Genomic DNA, 22,812 nt, shown 5'->3' on the forward strand with positions numbered 1-22,812 from the left:
TGTGTGTGTGTGTGTGTGTGTGTGTGTGTGTGGTGGCTGTGAACATAATGTGGAGTTGTAAGAAGTCTATTTTTATAAAGTATTTTCGATACATCTCAGTAATATCTAAATAGTTATATCCAGTAGTCATTTCAGTACATGTGTCTGATATCCAGGAGTGTGGTCTGAGTTTAGATAATGGAGTGGTCACAGTTTAGGTGTGCAAAATAGAGTCAGGGGACCATTGAGAATCTGGTCTCAGACACATCCCTGCACCACTGAGAACTGGAATTTTCTGTGAACTGCACCAAACTCAAGGATACCAGCAATTTTTAAAGCACCATCAGCCCCCTGCAACCTAGTGATCTCACCTCCGTTCCCTTTGCAGCTATGTAACCATTTTGTATCCCAACCACTCCTCTTTAACAAGCACCCTTACTTCTTTCTAGGTGCAATTATAATTCTTGATAAACAAGTCATGTAGCTAACTGTGGCCTTGAGGTTTTTGCCTTTATAAGCCTCCTCCATTCTGTGGTCCAGCAGAACACAATTCAAGTGCTTCTTGAAACTCTGTTTCTTGGGCTGCAGTTCTAAAAAAAGAACCCAAGGAAACACCTCTTTATTTCAATCAGGTCTTTGTTTCTGAAATGTTAATTAACAGATTTGGATGCCATCATAATATACATAGTAATTCACAATACACAGGTAGATGAACTCCATCAGGAAGAAGATGTATAAAGGGAAAAACAAAGAATGTATTGAGAAGAACCTTAACAACTATTAACGGAGACAGCTGAGTCCAGCCAGGAATGCAAGCCTATAAATCTATTAAACAAGGAAACAGTAGTTTCAAGGGGATGACAGCATTCATCAGCAGCAAATATTGCCAGCTAATCTGGAGCATAATGCAGTATGCTATTATTAAAGTCTTCTTTATAACTTTCAATCAACTTTGTATGTAGACAATGAACACAAAACAAAGACAGCCGGCTTTGAAACTAAGGTGTGCCTGTGATGGAATCACAACTCTGTCACTTGAAGAGTGGCATGGAGCAAGTTATGTCACTTCTCTAAGCCTCACTATATCCACATGTCACATCCAGAGGGTGATGCCTCCCCACAGAATGGAGAGGTTTACTGGTGATGATATATTTTAAGCAGCAAATGTTGCTGCCATGCCAATTTAAATTAAGTGGGGTGTGGGGCAAGACGTGGGTCACTTTTGTTCATTGCTACATCCCCAGTTTCCATAAGAGTGTTTTTGACATAGCAGGTATTCTATAAACTTTATTTAATGAATAAGTGGTAGATACTTCCTTTACCAACACTTGCATTGTATGGACCTGTACAATGCATTGTTGATAGATTTTAGTGACCAGTATAAAACCTGTTGAAATGTTTGAAGAGATAAATGGGATTTCTGGAGTTTCATCTTTGTACTGGAGGAAAATTGATAATTTAATTATGAGGTGATTTACTAACAATTAAAAAGTGGTCCTGAGTTATCGATGTGTTTCAGTTCAAGTTATTTGGACAAAATATATTAAGGGACTCATGTATTTAAGTAAATGTGCCAGATTCTGAAGGAGATACAAAGAAAAGTAGGAGAGATACTGCTAACCAATACATCTGCAATTTATTTCAATAAAAATAAAATGGCTTGCTGTTCCTATAACTTAGAAAAAGTGAAAATGGGAATTTGACAGACAGAACAAAGACAGCAATTAACCCCTCATACACATTCCTTTCAGGATAACTTTACCCAAGTCAGCAGGACAGACTGTCACTGGGAAAGGGAAATGTAACATCAACCTCTTCTATAGCTTTTTCCTTTTAAAACAATGTCCTTCTCTCACATCTTTTCACTTAATGTCAATAATCATCATGAAAAGTGAAATATTCTACACTTTGATTCCGTTAACTGGTGTTATAAATCATACACTATCCTAGAGAGAGGAATATGAAAGATCATATAAAATTTCCTCATTTTAATACATGAAGAATGAAGAAACTAGAACTTATTAACATTAAATAATTTCTCCATGTGAACTTCTTTTCAGATTTTATAATCTATATTTCTTTGTATAAAATACATGCTTACTATAGAAATTTTTAAAAAGAAAAACTAAAGACAGGAAAAAATACTATGAAATATTTTACAAAAATTTACCTGATGAAAATAAACTTCCATTTCCAAAGTAGTAACAAGATAGAAGTTTATATCTCCCAAAGTGATATTTCTGTTTTTTTATATTTACGTTTTAATTTACGTTTTCAGTTCTCTCCAATTGCATAAGTTTTATTTTTTATTTATTTATTTTTATTGGGGTATAGTTGCTTTACAATGTTGCATTAGTTTCTGCTGTACAGCAAAGTGAATCAGCTATATGTATACAGATATCCCTTCTCTCTTGGACCTCCCTCCCCTGCCATCCCACCCATCTATGGAGGTTCCTTAAAAAACTAAGAACAGAACTACCATATGACCCAGCAATCCCACTACTGGAAATATACCCTGAGAAAACCATAATTCAAAAAGACACGTGCACCCCAATGTTCACTGCAGCACTATTTACAATAGCCAGGTCATGGAAGCAACCTAGATGTCCATCGACAGATGAATGGATAAAAATGTGGTACGTATATACAATGGAATATTACTCAGCCATAAAAAGGAATGAAATTGGGTCATTTCCAAAGTGATATATTCCTAATTGGGCTTTTCTCCAAGTGTTGGTTCAAGCGTCCAAATAGACTTGTCTTTTACAGTGGTTTCAAGGTAACAGAATAAAGACAAAAGCCAAACAAATGCAAGAACATGGAAGGACATGCCTGGGAGCTTTCATGAGCCAAGCTGGTAAGCAGTGCTTCACTTTAGTTCATGTTCTATTATTGGTTAGAATTGAGAACATGCTTATCCTACCAGCTAATCCCCAACCCCCTTAAGGACCGTCATGATAGTTTGCCTGCAAAAAAGCAGCACATATATCTTCACTTGATCCAGGAAATAATCATCCACAGTGAATTATCTTCCTCTTCTTTTTCCAAAATACCCCAAACTGCTTGCTAACACCTTGGAACAAAGCAAAGAGTCCCAAATGTACTGGAAGGCAAATTAGAAACACTTCCTGGCTTCCAAATTCCACACTAATAGGATGCTTGCCAAGCAGAAACTGTCTCATGCGTTTCCTATTTTTAATCTATATTATGGACTGAATGTTTTTGTCCCCTGCAAAACTCATAGGTTGAAGCCCTAACTCCTAATGTGATGGTATCAGGAGGTGGGACCATTGGGAGGTAATTGGGTTTAGATGAGGTCATGAGGGTGGAGCCCCCATGATGGGATTAGGGCCTTTATAAGAAAAGACACCAGAGAGCTTGCTTTCTCTTCTTCTCTCCATGAACATACACCTAGGAGAAGCCATGTGAGCACAGAGCAAGAAGGCAATGGTATACAAGCCGGGAAGTGGGCCCCCAACCAGCCACCACATCTGCCAGCACCTTGATTTCGGACTTCCTAGCCTCTAGAATCGTGGGAAATAAACGTCTGTTGTTTAAGCCACCTCATTTATGGTATTTTATTATAGCAACATGAGCTAACTAAGACACTCTACTATTGAAACTAAAGTGATGGCAGATGGGTTCTCATACAGCACAAGCTCATGACTATATGACTTTTGCCAATTTTGTTGGTGACTTGGTTTTAGTTTTGTCACAACTTAGCCATATAACTTCATACAACTGGAAGGAGATTTGAATATGTTGTCTAGCTATGTCCACAAAGTAGAAAAAGGCAATTTCGTCAGAAGCTAAACAGCTCTGCCACATAAATTATAGAGGTATTGTTAGGCAATAATGTTTACTTATTATAGCAATATGTACAGCAGCAAAATATTCAAATAAGCCAAATGCCAAATGCAACAATATTCCTGTCTTTCAGCTGTATTTGAAGCTACTGAACATTTCTTTGTCCTCAAAACAGTCCTTTCTCTTGACCTCTGTGAAAAGACACTGTCCTTATTTTCCTTCTCCTCAGCTCCTTGGCAGGCTCCTCTTCCCCTACCCATTTGTCAGGGTTGGATTCTGGCCTCAGCATCCTTTTATTATATGGTCCATTCCCCCTGAGCAATCCAATCAACTCTTTTAATTTTAACTATTGTCCAAATCCTGATGATTTTCAAATGTTTTTTCAACTCAAATACACCTCCTGAGTTTTAGGCACATATCTTCAATTCTCTGGTAGACAAATCTGGAAGTTCCACAGGCAATCTTTCTTTTTTTTTTTAATGAAGCAATAAAGATCATCCCTTTTCTAAGCCACTAACTGGACTCCTTTTCTGACGTGTTTGGTCGTTTTTTTCTCTCATGGGGGAGACCTGAGCACCACCTTCACTCTTCTTCTCTATCACTATTCTTAGCTAATCAATCTCAAACCCTGTCAGTCTAATCTCACTTGTGCTTTTTGAGTTACAGGCGTTTTCCCACTCCTAATGCTGTTGGTTTAATTCTGTTTAATTCACCATCATCTTTATTAAGGACTATAGACAAATTCTCTTAATTGGTCTTCCTCCTGGACTCTCCACCTCTTATTTTTAATACTAGATTCAGAATAATATCACTAAATTCAGAATAATATTGCTAAAGGGTGTGTGACCAAGATGGTGGAATAGGAAGAGCCTGAGCTTCTGAGCTATGAACAGACTAATTTGAGTAATGAAATTGAATCAGTAATAATAATAATAATAACCATAGTAATAGTAATAATAATAGTAAAAGCTCCCAACAAACAAAAGTCCAGAATCAGATTGCTTCATAGGTGAATTCTACCAAACATTTAAAGAAGAATTAACACCTATCCTTCTCAAACTATTCTAAAAATTTAAAGAGGAAGGAATGCTTTTGAACTCCTTCCATGAGGTCAGCATCACCTTAATATCAAAATCTAATAAAGACACCACAAAAAAGAAAATTATAGGCAAATATCACTAATAAACATAAAAGCAAAAATCCTTAAAAAATATTAGCAAACCAAATTCAATAATACATTAAGAGGGTTATACACCATGATCAAATGGGATTTATTCCAGGGATGCAAGGATGGCTCAAGAACTATAGATCAATCAGCATGACACACATTAACAAATTAAAAAATAACATTCTTACGATCATCTCAATAAATGCAAAAACAGCTTTTGACAAAATTCAACATCGATTTAAGATTAAAACTCTCAAGATAATAGACATAGAGGGACCACACATCAACATAATGAAAACTGTGTATGATGAAAACACAGCTAACATCATACTCACTGATGAAAAGCTGAAAGCATTTTCTCTAAGATTAGAAACAAGACAAGAACACTCACTCTTGCTATTTTTATTCAACATACTGTTGAAAGTCCTAGCCACAGAAATCAGACAAGGAAAACTAACAAAAGGAATTTAAATTGGAAAAGAAAAAGTAAAGATGACATGATACTATATATACAAATTCCTAACAGTAACACCAAAAAAGTATTAGAAGTAATAAATGGATTCCATGAAGTTGCAGAATACAAAACTAATATACAGAAATCCATTGTGCATCCATACTATAATAACAAACTATCAGAAAGAGAAATTAAGAAAACAATCCCAGTTATAACTGCAGCAAAAAGAATAAAATACCTAGGAATAAATCTAACTGAGGAGGTAAAAGACTTGTACTCTGAAAAGTATAAAACACTGATGACAGAAATTGAGGACAACACAAACAAATAGAAAAATATACCATGCTCATGGATTGAAAGAATTAACATTGCTAAAATGACCATATTACCCAAGGCAATCTTAAGATTCAAAGACATTCCTATCAAAATACCAATGACTTTTTTCACAGAATTAGAACAAATAATTCTAAAAATTCTACAGAAACATAAATTACCCTGAACAGCCAAAGCAATCTTGAGAAAGAAGAACAAAGTGAACAAAGTCACTTTAAACTATATTACAAAGTTATAGTGATCAAAACAATACAGTACTGGCACAAAATCAGACACATAGATCAATGGAATAGAATAGAGAGCCCATAAATAAACTCATGTTTCTATGGCCAATTATTCTATGAAAAAGGAGGCAAGAATATACAATGGGAAAAAATAGTCCCTTTGATAAATGGTGTTGGGAAAACAGGACTGCTACATGCAAATGAATCCAACTGGACTACTTTCTCAGCTCATAAACAAAAATAAACTCAGTGTAAATTAAAGACTTAAATGTAAGACCTAAAACCATAAAATCCTAGAAGAAAACATAGGCAGTGCACTCTTTGACACAGGTTCTTAGAAATATTTTTTGGACCTCAACCAAGGGAAACAAAAATAAACAAATGGGCCTACATCAAACTAAAAAGCTTTGAACAATGAAGGTAACTATCAACAAAACAAAAAGGCAGCCTACTGAAAGGGGGAAGATATTTGCAAATAATTTATATGATAAAGTGTTAATATCTAAAATATAAAAAGAACTCATGCAACTCAATGTCAAAACAATGAAGTAACCAATTTAAAAATGGGCAGAGGGCATGAATAGACATTTTTCTGAAGAAGACATACAGATGGCCAACAGACACATGAAAAGATGTTCAACATCACCAATTAACATGGAAATGCAAATCAAACCACAATGAGATACCACCTCATACCTGTCAGAATGACTGTCATCAAAAAGGCAACAAATAACAAGTGCTGTTGAGAATGTGGAGAAAAGGGAACCCTTCTGCACTGTTGGTGGGATTGTAAATTGGTATAGTCACAATGGAAAAACAGTACATAGATGTCTCAAAAAATTAAAAATAGAACTGCCATAGAATTCAGCAACTTAACTTCTGTGTATTTACCTAAATAAACAGAAACTCTAATTTGAAAAGATATAGTCACCCCAATGTTTACTGTAGCATTAATTACAGTAGCCAAGATATGGAAGCAACATAAATTTGCATTATTAGATGAATGAATAAATCAAATGTTGCACACACACACACACACACACACACACACTAGAATATTATTTAGCCATAAAAATAAAATTTTGCCCTTTGTGACAACACTGGTGAATCTAGAAGGTATTATACCAAGTGAAATAAGTCAGCAGATGAATACCATATGATCTCACTTATAAAAGGAATGTAAACAAACAAACAAGCAAAATAAAACAAAAACAGATCCATGGATACAGAGAACAAAAGGGTGGTTGTCAGAGGGGTAGGAGGTTGGGGAAGGGTCAAAATAGGCGAAGGGGATTAAGAGGTACAAACCTTCCATTATAAAATAAATACAGCATAAAGAATATGGTCAACAATATCATAATAACTGTGTATGGGACAAATGGTTTCTAAACTTATCGTGGTGATCATTTCTTAAAGTATGTAAATGCCCGATCACTATGTAGTATACCTGAAACTAACATCATATTGTACATCAACTATATTTCAATGACAGTAAAAAAGAAACAATATCACTAAAATATAAACTGAGATATATTATTTTGAGTGTAGGTACCAGTAAATCAGTGTTTTTGCACTGTCAATATTGTTACCCTCATAGCATAATTGTGCCAAAAGAGTCATTTCTCTTCTTATGACATAGACTTATTACCAATGTCCTCTTTAGTTATTTGAAGGCTTAGTACGTTCCAGAATCTAGGAAAAAGAAGGAAATTGAGGAAGAGGAGAGAACATTTAATCACAACCCTATGACGAACAGTGATTTAGTTAGTAGGTATAAAAACTTTCTGGACATTTGAACGCTCATCTAAGACAATTTAATTGAAATGAGTTCACATAGTGTTTGTTCTCAAATTTATACTTCTTGGAATTAGGGCCATTCTCCCTGGGTGTTTGAGTGTATTATTTATTTTAATTGATTCTAGTTTGACTTCTAAACTGGGTTTTTTAAAGTTATTAATAGAAACAGTTACCTTATCCAAAGGGAACTACTGCATTTGTGGCCTAGCTGTAAAGCTCTATGATAGGGCCTTCTAAAGCAGTGTGAATTATTTACACAATAATATTTGTGGAGGCTTTAATCAAAGAGGGGCACAGAAATAGAGGAAGCAAAGCAAGGTAGCAATGGGGCAACTCTGAGGTGGAGAAAATGAAGGTCTATTATTGTGGTTTTAGGATATTAGAAGAAAATGTTTTCCTCTACTATTTCATCCTTTTCCCATATTCAATATTTGAAGCTTCTATTATCAGCTATATCAAGTTGCAAGCAAATTGTTTGGAAGAAAAAGTGAAAATTAAGTGCAAGTCTCATTTTTTTAGATGAGAAGTGTTAAGCTCAGAGGATGGATAGGATGTGTTCAAAATGCTGTAGTGAGAATAAACATAAACCTTTGCATCTGTGTAAGTTATCCGAGCATTGCATTATTATCCTTATTTAGTACATATTAGTTTTCTATTGGGCGTGATAAATTACCTCAAATTTGGTGGCTTAAAGTCACATACATCTATTATCTCTCAGTTTCTGAGGGTCAGGAGTCTGGGTTCAGCTTAGCTGAGTCCTCTACTCAGGGTCTTACAAAGTTTGTGATCAAGGTGGTAGGTAGCCTGGGCTGTAGTACCATCTGAAGCTTAGAATTTTCTTCCGAGATCCCATGGTTACTGGCAGACTAATTTCTTTGTAACTGTAGAAATCCCTCTGACTAATTTCCAGGACAGATGGAAATCCTCTTAGGCTTTTAGACCCTTTTGTTTAGGATTTATATGATTAGGCCAAGCCTACCCAGGATATCCTTCTCCTGATTACTTCAAAATTGACTGATTGGAGAATTTAAATGCTTTTGTGACATCCTTTCTCTCTTGTGATATAATAATGACCAAGAGATTGATATCCATCATATTCACAAAGTTTTAGATTTCCTTGGGATAGTTTACTAGCATAAATGGACAAAGAGACAATTAAGATTAGATGTCTTGAATCAGACATCCTGACTTCAGATAGTCTCTGGAACTTACTGACCAAATACTCATGCAACTTACTTAGGGCTTCCCCTAGGCTTTTAAGACTTTGTTTTCTCCTTCACAAAGTTAGGATTAAAATACATTCACAAACTAGGTACTTTTTTGAATTGTGTGTCCAGAATAGAAACCAGACACTATTTCTTACTATTTGATCAAGTTCACCACCTCTTGGTTGATTTATTTAAAGTCAATGCTGCTTTGTTTCACTGGGTAATGCATAATATGGTTGTTAATCTTTTTCCTTGGACCCAGAAACTTGAATTTCTTTTGACCAAAAACTTCAAAATTTAAAACTTTACTTATTTTCATTTGTTTATTTTACATGAAGGAGATTATAAAACCAACATGAATTTCAGAGATTGGCATATGCAAGGAAATGAATGTTAACAAAAGGTGCTATGTTCCTTGGCCAAATTTTCTTGCCTCTAAGATATATTTTGAAAAAAAAGTAACAAAATGGCAACTGTTAAAGACTGATCTCAGACCAAAAATGAGACTGTTTTGCATTTCTGGGTTTAAATTAAAAGTCTATTAACATTTGTGGGAGCCGGGTGGGAACCAAGCCTTACAAAACAGCCCTTGATTGGCAATTAGCAATTAGAAAGTTTCAGAATGTTCAGAAGGTAATTTTGGCTAAGTATCTAAACCCATGGCTGCATGTCTGATCCTTTGCCAAATTTTTCACTTATCAGATTTGCAAAGCTGAGAATAAAATTTCTCAGGTACAGGTTGCCTCTGGGGATATTTTCAATGTTTGCTCCATTTAAGGCAAAATGGATTTCATAGTTTTTTTTTTTTTTTCCCCCCAAGCTGTGGTACTTTTTGAAGCAAGAGCATGGAGGTACGTGAAAGGTAAATAAGTAATAATGAATTATTTGGTACATACTTTGTACCTGATGTCTTTTTCAAGCCTCCAAATAAAGGACTGTTACTTTAATTTTCCAGATGTTTAGAGATGCTACATAATTTACCCAAAATCATAAGTGTTTATTCAGCATAAGAACCCGGTTATATCTGACCACATGGTTCACAAAAAGAAAAGCTTGTACAAGGATGTGGAGATGATTCTTTCTTATGGAGACTCTGTCAGGAGGGAAAAGCAACCAGTCAATTTGCAAAATGGGACAATATGGTGAAACAGAACTTGCTTCAGTTGTGATGCTATGTAGGTAGTCTCTGTGAGTTATTCATTTATTTCTTCATTCACTTAACAACATTTCTTAAGCACCTACTTTGTACCAGGAACTGTACTAAGCCTTTAAGATACATCCATGCATAAACTAAACAAAATCTTTGGCCCTTTAGAGCTTAGTTTTACATGGCCCAACAGACTCTACACAATACTTATACGAAGAAGTAAATTATATTGTATGTCAACAGATGATGGGAAAATTGAACAGGGTATAGGGATCAGGAGGGTGATATGAAACAGAACAGTCGGAATAGGGGACATGGGGAGGAAAACCACTGGTCAAAAATGGAATAGATATGAGGGTGTTCAGAAGGAAAGAACTAGAGAAGGATGGGCCAAAAGTTAATCTGGGAGTGAGTCTAACCTCTTTTTCCTTTGCACTACAAAAATCCACCACAAGTCTATACTTTTTTCATTTCTGCTAGAGACCATGTCCATCCTCTTTCTCCTTTGTCTCTTCCTTCTGTTGTCCCTTCTCTGACCATTTCTAATTCTCCATTCACTTATTCACTTTCTCCTTATTTTTCTTCATTCTCTTTATGTTATGACTCATCTTCAAGAATTTTTTTCATAATGTATGATTTCCCGTTTTATATTACTCTTATGATCCTTTACCTCTTCTACCCAAAAGCTTCCTTAGGTGATACTGCACAGAGGGCATGTGAGCAACTTTTCTCCCTTCTTTCAAACTTTTATCTATGCCTTATATTTGCTTAATGATTTATTAGGTCTTTGTATTATATATTCTGCATTTGAGTCCTAAGGTTCATTTTTCACCCTTGTTTGGTATCCTCTATGGACCTATAGAGCCTAGCTGTCTTGCCATGTCAATTCCAATTGGTTTAATCCAGATCATAGGACCAAAAGGGATTCATCATCCTTTCTTCCTCCCTTTTTGACGTGGTTTTGCAGTGGTTTATCAAGATCACAGCTCTTGCTGGGTAGCCCTCTCTTCCCACTGTAGCTCTTATTGGAAACCATGCACTCTCTTGTCCCTTCAGGCAAGGGTAGCAGTGACTTACTTTATGCACCTTTTCTTATGGGTTTTCTTACTTCTATGCACATATTTGTAAACAGTTCCTTCGTTGAACCCTTCTTGAATGCCTTCTTGAAATTCATCTATCTATTTGTCTATCTATCTACTCTGGTAGACAAAACATACCATTGCATTTATTTGCTGGTGAGGATAAATGCGTTTTCACATATGTCTTTTTAAAACTTTTCACTTTTGTGATAAGTCCTTTAATACTCTCTGCTCATTTTTACTAGTTATTGTCTTTTCTTATTGATTTATAAAATGCTCTAAGTAGAGATATTAATCATTTTGTTTCATATGTGAATCAGTTATCTATTACTTTTGCTAGTTTACTTTCCAGTCTTTAATTTGTTGTCTATGTTTATTATTTTAAAACTACTACCTTTTTAGGTACTTATACCTATCAGTCTTTTATTTTTTCCTCTTTTGTGCTTTTACTTGACTGTCAATCTGAAAAGAAACTTTTCTAATACCATAAACTTGTGTGTGTTTATTTCCACTCTAAATTTTGCCTAGTAGATTTGGAATGTTATTTAGTATTTTTAAATATATAGTCCTTCTACAATTTATTCTGGTGAAAATTATAAAGTAACTATAGAACTTCTTTTTTTTTCAGAATATTGACCTAAATATTTCTAAAGAACATACTTTTTTCTTACTAACTTAAAGTGACATCTGTCTCATATGCTAAAGTCTTTTTGCAGTTGAATCTGTTTCTGAAGTTTGTAATCTGTCCTTTCCTCTGTGTTAATACAACACTGCTATAACTAATATATCTTTATTACATAATTTATTTTTTAGGGTAAATACTGCCTAATTATTCTTATTTTAAAATTGTCTTATCTACTTTACAGAATTTGTTCTTCCTGGTGAATTTCAGAATTTTCTTTTCAAAATATCAAGCAAATATCAAAATTCCACTGAGAATCTGAAATAAAACCTTTGATTTAATTATACATCCTATCATCACTGAAGTGAAATACTAGTTTTATCACATACTAAATTCCCACCTACAGGAATTGTGCTTAAAATGTTTGATTTATTCGGGAGAGAATCCAAGAACATAGACTGTTTCTCCGTTACTTCCAATTTTCTTTACGTCCATGAATAAAGTTTAATATTTTCTTCATACAGGTCTTCAAAATTATTGTTTGCTTTCCCATATTAAACTTTTCTTGCTACTGCAATTGGGGTTTTCTTTTTCATTGCATTTTAAATTATTTACTGTTGGTATATACACAACCGTTATATACTTATGTAGTTGTATTTATGTGTCTTCTTACATCACACACACACACGTTTGCATACTCATGCAATTATTTATTTATTTTTGACTACTTACACATCTCTTTGATTTGTCAGGGAGATGATTCCCTCCACTACCATTAAGACTTAAGAAATAGAGACTTATTTCTCCTTTTTCCCCCATTTTGGATGCTGACATAGGCATGACCTCCCCATAATGATGAATAATAGTGGTGAGACCAGCTTCTTTTTCAAATTCCTGACTTTAATGCAATGGATTCCACCATTTCACCTTTAAGAAGGATATTCGCTGTTGTTATTTCTAAAGACAATCATAACTATTCCCACTGTATTAAGACTTAAGGGGATACAAATGAATGGGTCTTAAACCCGATGAAAGTTTCTTAGTTTCTATGTTGACATGATGTTCAACCTGAGACAGTCTCCCACAGGGAACATTTGAACGTGGTGCAAAAAAGGAGAGTCCATATTTTTGGTCGCTCCAGTAACTGGAGAGTGCTAGGGGCATTCACTGGGGAGACACCAGACATGCCAAAGCTTCTGCCATGCATGGCAGTATTTTCCTCAAATGTGATGTCCCTGCTAAGAAACACTGACCCAGCTTAATGTTGTTTTCTTCTGTAACATATTAACATTATGGATTAAATTAATAAATTTTATGCTTTTTAGAAGGAAATTGCATTCCTGTGTGATACCATAGTAACTCATGACATGCTGGATTAGTTTGGTAATATTTTATTTTGGAATTTTACATCTACATTCATAAAAGAGATTGAGCTAGATATATTTTTACAAAATTATATATATGAAGAAACTCATGTGTTAGTGTTATTTCTCTTTTTCTATGTTCTATGTTTATTATGTTTTCTTGTAATTTTTCCCTCCTGGTCTTATTAATCATGTCTCCTCTCACTCCCTAATTTATATGAAAGATATGAATCCTATGTTTATTCTGCTAATGGTTTAGTTCTGTGTTTGAATCTAAATTTTTGTCTTAAGGTCAAGAACAGAAAAATTTTATGGAGTCAAAAATTTTGGAATTCCTTTCTTCTGACACACAAATGTCACTGAGAAAATGTTAATTGGAAAGGAGAAAAATAACATTGTGTGGATGGAGACAGGGCTGGGAAGAAATGTCCAGGCAGTTAGCCTATGGGTTTAATCCAAGGTGACTGTTAGGGAAGTTAAGCCTCTAGTCCCACTTTCTCTACGCTCTTCTTTGTCACATCCTGATCAACATCTTTGAGGAGATTCTCTGTTTCCAGCAGTGGTAGAAACAGTTCTCTTTCACATGAATTGGATCTTTCAACAGGAAATTTGAAGATGAAAGCTGTCATATGTGTAGATTTGTTCCCATGTTTTATCTCGTGCAGATTCTAGAAGAGCTTGATCACATAGCTCCTAATAAGGAGAGCATGTGGTAAAATAATGGATAGGGTTTTAAATCAAGGAACATTAATCTATATCTTTTTTGATGTCCATTATTTTTTTAAGTAATACTAATACATGCATATGTTAAAAACTTTAAATGGTAGTAAAAGTTGTGATAAGCAAAAGTCTCTATCCCCACTTATACCGTGCATCTAATTTCCTGAATTAATTGTTAACAGTTTCTTATACAAATTTTTGGATGAAAGCATAGAGACATGTCAGACACACATACATTTGTATTGTAGGACAATAATATACAGTTCACTCTTTTCCTTCTATAATAAAATCTACCTAATTCTTAGTCTCTCCAGAATATTACATCATTATAGTTGTAGCATAAGGTAGTTAAATTATCCACTACTGTAGGTAAACATTAAACTAATTTTATTTTTTTTCTATTATAAATAATGCTGTTCTGAATGTCTTTCTACAATTATCTGGATAGATCTGGTTAAATTTTATCCATGGAATTGCTGTGTTGAAGCATATGCTTATTTCTGAGTTTAGCAGGTGTTTCCTAAACTTTTCTCAAAAATGTTTGCTCAAAGATTTTATTTATTCACTTTTGTATTCCTAGTTCCCAGCATAATTGTTGGAAAACAGTAAGAATACAATTTAAGGAATGGATGAATGAAACATTTTATATCTATTTCTACCAATAATTATTGATTCTATGTTTCCACACTCCATCCAAATTTGGAATATTACCAAACTTGCAAATTTTCATATGGCTTTCTTGAACTGATCCTCATTAAGATAAAGGATGCATGGTAGATGCAAATCTACTGTAAGGTGAGATAATATTTCCAAATAATCAATGTAAAAGCTTAAACAAAAATAATGCGCTCAGTACTAAATTTAATAAATACATATATATATATATATATATATAAAACCACTTAATCACATTTATATAATATTTTTTATAGTATTTCCAATTTTTTCCTAAATGAAGTTTACCACATCTACACATGCAGGGGCTTTTCTTTGTCAAACTAGAACATTTAAATTATTCTATCATTTGGCTTCTGTAAAACTCCATCTTCAAATTTTCAGCCTAAGATTCTGTGTATTTCTTCTCACTCTCTTCCACTGAATCTATTTCTCTAGAAAACAATGAAAGACTTCCCTCACAAGGGTTTAATTATAGCTTGTTGTGAGGTGTGTATCATCTTCATGAGAAAAATATTGTTTAAATTCATTACATGCCCAAATCTTACAGGTACTAAGAGAAAGAACTGAGATTCCAATTCAGGTACAAAAACAGACACATAGATCAATGGAACAGAAAAGAGAATCCAGAAGTAAACACACACTTATGGTCAATTAATCTATGACAAAGATGGAGAAAAGACAATCTCTCCAGTAAGTGGTGCTGGGAAAGCTGGACAGCTACATGTAAAAGAATGAGATTAGGGGCTTCCCTGGTGGCGCAGTGGTTGACAGTCCGCCTGCCGATGCAGGGGACGCGGGTTCATGCCCCGGGTCCCAGAAGATCCCACATGCCGCAGAGTGGCTGGGCCTGTGAGCCATGGCCACTGAGCCTGCACATCCGGAGCCTGTGCTCCACAACGGGAGAGGCCACAGCAGTGAGAGGCCCTCGTATCGCAAAAATAAAAAAATAAAAATAATGAGATTAGGACACTCCCTCACAGCACACAGAAAGTAAACTCAAAATGGATTACAGACCTAAATGTACGACCTGAAGCCATAAGACTCCTAGAGGAGAACATAGGCAGAACACTACTTGACATTAATCATAGCAATATTTTCTTTGGATCTGTCTCCTACGGCAAAAGAAATAAAAGCAAAAATAAGCAAATAGGACCTAATTAAATTTAAAAGCTTTTGCACATCAAAGAAAATCATCCACAAAATGAAAAGACAAACTACTGTATGGGACAAAATATCTGCAAATGATATGATCACCAAGGTGGTAATATCCAAAATAAACAAATGGCTCATACACTCAATATTAAAAAAAAAAAAAAAAAAAGCAAAAAGTGGGCAGAAGACCTGAATAGACATTTTCCCAAAGAATACAGATGGCCAACAGACACATGAAAAGCTGCTCAATATTACTAATCATCAGAGAAATGCAAATTAACACCACAATGAGAAATCACCTCACACCTATTATAATGGCCATCATCAAAAAAACCACAAATAACAAATGTTGGCGAGGATGTGAAGAAAAGGGGATTTTTGTACCCTGTTTGTGGGAATGTAAATTGGTGCAGCCACTATGGAGAACAGTATGGAGGTTCCTCAACTAAAACTAGAGTTACCATATGATCCAGCAATTCCACTCCTGAGTATATATCTGAAGAAAACTAAAACATAAATCTAAAAGATACATGTACCCAAATGTTCATAGCAGTACCCAAATGCTGTTATGAACATTTATAATATTAGCATTATTTATAATAGCTAAGATATGGAAGCAACATAAATGCCCATTGATAGATGAATGGATAAAGAAGATGTGATACATATATTCATATGAATATATATGAATATTATTTAGCCATAAAAAGCATGAAATTTTGCCATTTGCAGCAACATTAAAGGATCTAGGGAGTATTATGCTTAGTGAAATAAGTCACAGAAAGACAAGTACTCTGTTATTACTTATAGGTGGTATTAAAGAATAAAGCAAATGGGGCTTCCCTGGTGGCGCAGTGGTTGAGAGTCCGCCCGCCGATGCAGGGGACGTGGGTTTGTGCCCTGGTCCGGGAAGATCCCACATGCCACGGAGCGGCTGGGCCCGTGAGCCATGGCCACTGAGCCTGCGCGTCCGGAGCCTGTGCTCCGCAACGGGAGAGGCCACAGCAGTGAGAGGCCCGCGTACAAGCAAATGAATGTATATAACAAAACAGACTCACAGGTACAGAAAACAAACTAGTGGTTACCAACGGGGAAAGAGATGAGGAGAGGGACAAGGTAGGAGCATGGTATTAAGATATAATAACTACTTTGTATAAAATAGATACGCAACAAGAATATATTATACAGCACAGGAAAATATAGCCATTGTTTTGCAATAATTTTTAAATGGGATATAATCTAAAAATATTGAATCACTATGTTGTACACCTGAAAATAATATAATATTGTAAAGCAACTGTTCTTCAGTAAGAAAAATAAATGAAATCACCTATGTTCATCCAAAATATCAATGTCAAGATACCCAAGGATAGACGGGATCATTCAGATTAAAAGAGGCTTAAAGACACATAACAACTCAGTGCAACACATTAAATGTGATCTGCTTTGATTATAATGCACAATATTGGGCCAGCTGATAAAATCAGGATACTGTGTGTAGACTAGATAATGCTATTCTGTCGACGGCAATTTCTGGATTTTGATAATCATGGCTTTTACGTAGGAAAAGGAATGTCCAATTTCAAGGAAACACAAATATTTATTAGTAAACATCATAGTTGCAACTTACTCTTAAAAAAACAGATGATCAATAATAGATTATATAGATCAACACATATCTATCTATATACACAGATACCTACTGAGTGCATATATCTCTATCTATCTATGTATCTATCTATAATCTATCTATCTGGAGAGAGAGAAAGGGGGAGATGAGCATGACAAAACAAATATAGAAATATACTAATATTAACATTTGGAGAATTTGGGTAAAGAATATATGGTAATTCTTTGTATTAGTCTAGCAACTTTTAAGTCTGTAATTTTGTCAAAAATGTAAAAAAGAAAGAAAAGCAATGCATCATTTATTTCATAATACATCTTCCATAAAGAGGCTCTTATGTAGCCAGCCAACAGTTTTGCATATTGAAGCCAATCCTGTAGTATAAAAGCATTTGGCATGTTTTTAACAACCTAATGACTAATGATCTGGGCGAGTCAATGCTCTGTGTGTTTTCAGAGAACTAAATGAAACCTCACAGTTTTCACTGGCATCAACTGATACAAGTTCTGGTGCACCTGAGTATTATCTAGACACACCTAAGGAATCATATTTCCAGCAACTACATTGCTTTCATGTGGCTTTTTGCAACTCTGCTTCAGGGTGTTGGTGCCCCATCGCTTTGGCTGCATTTCAAGGGGAAGCCATCCCTAGCAGAGTAGTGAGAGTCTAGTGATAGTCTACATATAAGAGGGAAAGAAGAAAATGCCAAGGGGTGCAGAAACACAACCTTTTATCGCCTGAACTTTTAGCTCCAGAGGGCCAGATATACGGAGGAAACGGAAAATTAGGGACTAATATAGGAGGATGAAGGGGTGTTGAGTCTACAAGTCAAGAAAAGGAGCATCCACAATGTAGATGGGTCCCTGGAAACAACTTTTAATCTACTAGTCAGAAAACCTACGCTATGGTCTCACACCTATAATGTAACAATGCGACTTCAGAAAATCACTTCAACACAACTTTGGATGCACCTACAAGGTTTTATGAGGAAAACATGTGAGCTCATTTGTGAGATCTCAGGAGAGGGCCTCAGTGGCCTTGCTGTTGTGGTGTGTGTGTGTGTTTTTAAATGAATGTTTTTATCAGGGTATAGTTGCTTTTTAAAAATTTTTTTTTTATTTTTTTTTTTTTTACTGGGGTATAGTGCTGTTAGTTTTTGATATCCCTACCCTCTGAGCAAAAAAACCTGGACTGGCACTGGGCACTGAACCCAAGCCAAGAAAATGAGTCCCTATGGGAATATGGAGTTGGAACTAAGAGAGAAGATGTAAACATTGGAGCTGTGGGCAAGTGCATTCCAGTATGTCTACACCTCTTCCCCAAACAAAAATAATCAAAAACAATAGCAACAAACAATTAACAATAAAAGGTACTGAAAACTTAGAGTCAAGTGTCAGGTTCATTGATTATTATTTTTTTTTTTTGGCCATGCCATGCATCATGTGGGACCTTAGTTTCCCTGACCAGGGATCAAACCTGTGCCCCTTGCAGTGGAAGTGTGAAGTGTCAACCACTGGACCATGAGGGAAGTCTCCCATTGATTCTTTCTGACTGGCTTTTTTTTTTCCCTAGAGTAGATGGATTATAATAGTAAGGTATTAGAATGATCAGAAGGCTACAGGAACATAAAGGGAATCATGGTTTATAACTTGGAAGGTACCTTTTATAGGAAGATGAAATATTTGGTCACTTTTAGTTTTCGTATTTTTAGTATCATTCCCAAACCAGAGATACAATTTGGTTAATGAATATCTGTGGGCCCATCTTCTTCAAGAAGGAAGGTTGTGTAAGACAGAAACCAAACTATCATCAGTTACAAGAACTGAGTACAATGTTGAGAGCAAGAAAAACCACAAAATGTACCTGAAGTTCACGATAAGGCAGAATATAGATTAGGGAAAATGTCCAATGAATGTAAAAGAGATCAAGACAATTGTCAGCTGTACATGTGGTTGTTCAGCCCTTGTTTTTATTGGATGTTATTCACAAGGTACAGAAGTATTCTGACCTGCTTTAAATATACAAATATTAATAAACAATTGCTATTTAAAAGACACCTTGTTTATTTTTTCTAGTAGGTCTGCACAGATCCACATTAACTACTCCTCTTCAAGACTTGACTACGTTTTATCTTTGTATCTTTTTAAACCTCCCACATGGACAGACCTGAATACAGGCAATGCGTAAGAAAGATCAGCCTCCTGAAGAAAATTTTTGCTAAAATGTTTTAAACTAAACGAAAGAAAATTTCAAAAGGATGAATTTATTAGAATTATATTAAAAATATTATAAGGCAATTATCTCTAAAGCAGAGGATGGCAAAATTAGAATATAATGTAAACTATGCAAACCATAATCATTAATTTTTTTGCTTCCATATATATATTTTTTCTGAGTTTGATGCTTTTATTTTGTTTTGTTTACAGATCTTCATTGGAGTATAATTGCTTCACAATACTCTGTTAGCTTCTGTGGCACAACAAAGCGAATCAGCCATATGCATACACATGTCCCCATGTACCCGCTCTTGAGCCTCCCTCCCACCCTCCCTATCCCACCCCTCTAGGTGGTCACAAAGCAGGGATCTTATCTCCCTGTGCTATGCAGCTGCTTCCCACTAGCTATCTGTTTTACATTTGGTAGTGTATATATGTCAACGCTACTTTCTCACTTTGTCCCAGCTTACCCTTCCCCCTCCCCGTGTCCTCAAGTCCATTCTCTGCGTCTTTATTCCTGTCCTGCCCCTAGGTTCCTCAGAATCATTTTTTTTTTTTTAGATTCCATATATATGTGTTAGCATACAGTATTTGTTTTTCTCTTTCTGACTTACTTCACTCTGTATGACAGACTCTATCTAGGTCCATACTCCTCACTACAAATAACTCAATTTTGTTTCTTTTTATGGCTGAGTAATATTCCATTATATATACGTGCCACATCATTTTTTTTTTTTTTTTTTTGTGGTACGCGGGCCTCTCACTGCTGTGGCCTCTCCCGTTGCGGAGCACAGGCTCCGGAATCGCAGGCTCAGCAGCCATGGCTCATGGGCCTAGCCGCTCCGCGGCATGTGGGATCTTCCCGGACCGGGGCACAAACCCATGTCCCCTGCATCGGCAGGCGGACTCTCAACCACTGCGCCACCAGGGAAGCCCATGCCACATCTTCTTTCTCCATTCATCTGTCGATGGATACTTAGGTTGCTTCCATGTCCTGACTATACTATGGTTCATACAATTGGCTAAACTAGCAATACAGAAGAAGCAAACTTGTTCTGCTTTGGACAGGAATTATTCAAATGCTTTTAGTATTTATCAGCTTCACCTTGTTACCTATATATATTTCACAGGCTCACTTGAGGCAAAGTTTGCAGGAAGATCCAAGTTTTGTTTGATCTCCTACTACTTTTTCCTGCCTGTTAATATAACCTTCCAACCTTGGGTACCCAGTGCATTCATTTCCTCTACTGCCCTCCCTCCTGAGATGCCTCACATGTTGGGCAGCAATGTGTATTTCAGGCTCCCCTGTTCACCCTTCTCATCAAAATAACCGACCAAAAGTCTCTTCCCATCAACACCTGATGGTGTTATTTTCTGATAACCATATACAGGCAGACCTCAGAGATATTGCAGGTTAGGTTCCTGACCACCACAATAAAATGAGTTACATAAATTTTTGGTTTCCCAGGGCACATAAAAGTTATGTTTACACTATACTGTAGTCTATTAAGTGTGCGATAGCATTATGTCTAAAAAAAAGTATGTGAAAAACAAATACATCTATATCTATATATGTATTCCTGTTTGTGTATGTGAGATAAACACACAGGCATGAAATACACAGGAAACAAAAATACTCATACACAGCATATGCATATACATACACAGAAATAAAAAACTATAGACTATATATAAATTCTATGTATGTAACTACATACGAACACACACACAGAAATACTGAAAAATATGCCAGTGACATACCACGCTGGGGTCTCCTGTGCTGGCTCTGGAGGGCTTATTTTGGAGCAACTTAGGGTCAACAATCTCATTGACAGAGGAGCTACTTTGTTTTATTAAAAGCTCTTTTTACTTCAATTGTTGAGTTTCAAGGATGTCTTTAGAGAGTGCTTTAGAGAGTGTTGGAGGGGTGATGGGAGCCAATGACTCTCTCTTCACTGGGTCCTCCATCTAAGAGGAACCCATATAATCATGATTGGGGAAGAGGCTTCGTGAAACATGAGAGCTGCACACACAAAAATCCTCAGAGTGATTTTTTTTTTCCTTTAATGCACGTGTTCCTATCTACAGGAACACCACGACCACCAATAAAACCAGAGTAAAAAGCAAGGTATAAAAGAAGGAGGACAGGAGAAAATAACCTGTGTGAAGTGTCTGTGCCTTTTGATTCTGGGCTGGGGTAGACTTCTGGGTGAGGGGTTTATGGAAACACACAGGTTACACAAAGCATCTTACTAATGGCACAGAGCACGCTCTATATTTTTGAGGAGTTTATTCTCACCATTACATTTAGAACTTTTTTAACTAATAAATTTTGCTCTTTTTCTAAATTCCTCCCCTGCAAGGACCTCCTCACATTCCTATTCAAACCCTCTTTTTGTGCTTAGAAGAAAATAAAGAGGAAATTTTGTTTTGTACCCTGGAAGAAGAGGTATGTGTTTAACTTTGCAGAAGGGTCAAATTTTATCTATGATGCCACTGAGAAGAAATCACTGCAAATATATTCTAAGAATCAAGTGTCTGGGGTGTGTTCTCTTTTGTTAATATATGTCAGCTCCTTTTTTGTAAATATAAAACACACTTTTTTCAAGGCTTTTAAACATATTAAAAGAATTCAAAATGGCTTAAAGTGCTTGCAAAATGGCATTTTGATGATATTAAGTGTAAATGAACTCAAACTACTTAGCTCAATTTTTTTTCTTTAAATTATCTTTGATTCAAAAAAGGTTAAGTGAAAATACATTTGCAAATGTACTTGATGGTTCAAGGATCTTGGAAGTTTTGAAATTCAGCTGGAGTTGGTTGATACATTCAGATATGTCCATTTCCATCCAACCAGTGAGCTGTACCTGGAATTTCAACGAAATCTTTCACCTTCAGAGACCAAAGTAACTTTAATATGTAAATTCATTAAGTATCACTCCCATGTCCTTCACTAGTCTGTGAAATGTCAGGAGAGAGGAGAAAGCACATGCTAAGGCTGTGTCTGCTTGATACAGAAATCCTGACTTTGGAACCACAAACCCCACACCAAAAAAAGACTCAGAAAATTGCCACAGGACTTGTTTCTAAGAGCATCTGTAGAAAAAAAGCAGCGAGATAATATTTATTTAATCTAAACCATGTAACCAGAGCTTTAATGCATTACCTATTTAATCCTAGCACAAAATAAGAATCATTATCCACAGAAAACAAAGAGTTTTAAGCTACAGAGATGAT

Source organism: Aethalodelphis obliquidens, unplaced genomic scaffold, assembly GCF_003676395.1.
Source record: "Aethalodelphis obliquidens isolate GAN/ISIS:26980383/991018 unplaced genomic scaffold, ASM367639v1 scaffold47, whole genome shotgun sequence".
In the NCBI taxonomy this organism is placed as follows: domain Eukaryota; kingdom Metazoa; phylum Chordata; class Mammalia; order Artiodactyla; family Delphinidae; genus Aethalodelphis; species Aethalodelphis obliquidens.